The 3668-nt window shown below is 26.3% G+C and overlaps 1 long non-coding RNA gene across 1 annotated transcript; it reads left to right on the forward strand.

Moving 5' to 3' along the window:
- LOC126836948 (uncharacterized) lies at nucleotides 1-1802 on the forward strand. Its single transcript, XR_007685416.1, has 3 exons — nucleotides 1-510; nucleotides 579-658; nucleotides 1697-1802. It is a non-coding gene; the product is annotated as an uncharacterized LOC126836948 (long non-coding RNA).
- The last annotated feature ends 1866 nt before the right edge of the window (nucleotides 1803-3668 follow it).

Here is a 3668-nt window from a genome sequence, read left to right on the forward strand (position 1 = left end):
TAACTCGTTAAACCTTGCTAAAATCCAATTGCTAACAATTTAACCTTGCACAATCTACTTGGGTTAAAATTGTATAATGAAAAATGTGTAAAAAAACGAATTAAAAAATATTGTACTTGTAAATCTTGTCCAACTCAAAGACAGCGCCCGTCGACTTGAGAGTTAATTTGCTTTTAATCAAACTGGCATGCAAACAAATTACATATTAAATAGAGGTGCACAATAACGATATTTTAAGTCTATCAGCTCCTTTTCCTGTTTGCCGGACTTTAACCTAACCTAACCTATCGTGTGAGATGCTACTTTCTTCGACCAACTGTTGTGTGTGTACATCTGCAAGACGACGAGGGCAACATAAGAGATCACTGCACTCAGATTACATTTAATAATAATAATAATAATAACATTATGTTATCGACGCAAACCGATATCCGTACAAATAGCCCATACCGGAATCGGATCAAAGCACAACACTATATTTTCTGTGTGTACACTTTACTCCGGACTTTGGTGAGTTGTTCATATTATTGTAATTAATTTGTGTTTTTTTTTTTAACGGTTCCTTTTAATTTTTACAGTCTTTTTCTGCACGAACCGAGCAAGAAAACCGAAAAAATAGCAACTGAAAAAGTGCAATCCGCCACAACCGTCTCAAAAGGTATAATGTAATTGAAATTTTATAGTTTTCCTTTACACCGAAAAATAACGAAACAACTTGGATCTATTTTGGACAAAAGTCACAAAGTAAAACACTATACCTACAATCTACATAGGGGCTAGTAAAATCAACACTGGTACTTATAGCATAATTGCATGGGGCGCGGCAAATAAAATTGATCTTGATAAATTACAAGTTATCACACAAAATGATATCCTAACAATAATTTGAAATAAAACCCGTGACTTTCACGACAATAACTTGTATGAGGAATTAAATATTTTAACAGTTGTTTACTTTCTTAGTAAATAAAATAATCAAATTGAACCCATTTCACATGATTTTAACACCAGAGGTAAATTGAATAATATATTATCACCCCAAATGTACCCAAAATCAGCCACTCAATCTTCTTTTCTATATACCGGTCCAAGTGTTTATAATAATCTACCTTATGAGTTATACAAAATTATTCAAACTAAATTTAACAAATTGGCTACTACAACATGCTGCTGCTGATTATTCTCCCATATTGTAATACCATCAATACTTTATCTATTATTCATTTTTTTTTTTAATTTAATAAGCCTGGGCAGTTTTAGCTATTGGCTATAACGTACATAGAATTTGCTACAGTAAGGTTAATTTTTTTTTTTAAATATAGGTACAGTAAGGATTAGCTGTTATTAGACGGCATTAAAGATTGATTTAAATTGAATAACATTGTTTTTAACTAATTTGACAATGCTTCTTTCTGATTGTACAGAAGTGGATGGAGCTTGAACAACCAGTCTCGACCAGTTTTAATTGGTTACTTAAAGTATATTTCATAAAATATGTTTTGTTTGAAAATCTATTTTTTTTTTATACTATACTCGCTGTGCCCCTAATAGCTGTACACTATTTCTAACTAGACCCACTTAAATTATTATTAATAATTACAAAATAACTATTCGAATAATTATGTGTTGTGTTTACCTATTTGCTTTTTTTTTAACGTTTTGAGTGTAATAATAATTTTATTTTTTTTTGTTTCAGATTTAATGAGAAATCTCAATACAATGCCATAGACCAAACGGTACATTATATATTGTAATGTAGAATTATGTATTGATATACTTTAAAAAATAAACCAGACTTTTCCGTTATTCATTTGCTATATTTATTACTCTACATATTGTACTCTAAAATCAAACATTTCACATTAGTACAATAAGCAAACTGCAAACGAAACATTTATTTTAAATAAGTTACTCCTTTGGTCGATTAAATCAATTAAATAACTTGCTTGACCATTACATTTATTAGTTTGTATGAATAGGTATTTTTTTTTTTTTAAACAAGTAATGTGTGTTTTTCATGGTGTGTGTGATCGATTATTATAAAACAGTATGTCATTTAGGCAGTCGATTAAAAATTAACCATTTAATAAAGAATTGCATCCACAGCCGGCTTGCTTTACTTACAAAGAAATTATGTACATTTAAAAAGATGTTTTCAATTTTATTAACGTTTAAAAACAACGATTTTGGCTTCAGATAAATGTTTAAGTATAACAAAAAGACTTTATTACTTACTCTAATAATAACATTATTGTCATGTATTAACTTTTGAGCGGTGTAAATTATATGTTTGTTTATTAGTTATTTTTTTAATTTAACTTTATTACATTACATGAATAAAATAAAAATGTTAGTATAAAATTTATAGTTACACTATTTTACAATAATCAATATAACTTTAAAAATTACACCGTTATAAACATCTCTTATCATTATCACTGTTATCTGTTATCATTAAACGTGTAACCACTTACCACACATTACATCTTAATTTTTAATAAAATGTAATATTAATCTTAGCCGTAAACAAAGTTTAACAATAGCTGTCTAAAATAATAATCGTTTTAATTTAACTTTTTTGTACTCCTAGTTATTTAAGTAGGATCTAATAAAAAATTATTAGCTATTTCCCTCTGATTCCGGCCAATTGTAGTTTCCTTGGTCATAATATATTGTGTTTTACAGAGAGTCAAAACCTTTAGTTGACAACTGTTAGATATATTATGAGAAATTGTAAATGGATTTAATATCCGCAATAAGAAATAAATAATTAATTAACTGTCATAGCAGTGAGATATTCATCTTACATTTTATTAGATGAGATGTAAATAAACGAGAGAAAGAAAATATATTCAGCTGCAATTACTTGCATCAAAACTAATAGTGCTCGTTTAAAACCAATTAACATTTTTTTTTAAACCTTTCCTAACCTAACTTGTAAATTCTGAAAAAATGGGTTGATTTTCAAAATGTATTCCAAGTTTAAATTCAGACTTGTAACAAAGTTTTGTTGTTTACATATCAAATACAGTTGTAATGATATTTTGTCCGTCTCCTTTAAGTATTTCATGTGATGAACATACAGAAGGGTTATACAATTAAATTTATTTTAAAATACAATTTTTACATTGAATCTAATAAAGATATCCTATAATTATATATAACTTTTATTTTCTAACTGGATTTATAAAAGTTTTTATTTAACAGTTGATATAAACCATTTACGTGGATAAGTTAAATGAAAAAAGTATTATGCTTTTACTATTTTTATTAATAGGAAATATAACATACAACTTAATAATAATTTTACTATACTATGCGTAAAAATGTTTTAAAATATTTCGAAAATTTAAATTTTAAATGATTATATTGTACCGATTTAATATAATCAAAATTTCATAGTATAAGTGACAGTTTAATTTTTTGAACACAATCAATTTATTTGAAAAAGCAACCAAATATTTAACAACAATCATATGTAAGACCAAATATAACCATAATGAAAAAACACTTTTTTAAAAATTGTTATTAATAAAAAAATGTAATTTTTAAAATAACTGTTTCGATTAAAATTTTATTAATAAAAGAGTTTTTTTCAAACAGTATTATAGTTGAACACATTTGTAAAAAAAACAAAACTGTTTCGATTCCTGCTTTTTATTAATAAT

Source organism: Adelges cooleyi, unplaced genomic scaffold, assembly GCF_023614345.1.
Source record: "Adelges cooleyi isolate 19-005CV unplaced genomic scaffold, UGA_ACOO_1.1 ACOO_flye_CR_arks_rails_tigmint_CR_PRNA_247, whole genome shotgun sequence".
Lineage (NCBI taxonomy): Eukaryota > Metazoa > Arthropoda > Insecta > Hemiptera > Adelgidae > Adelges > Adelges cooleyi.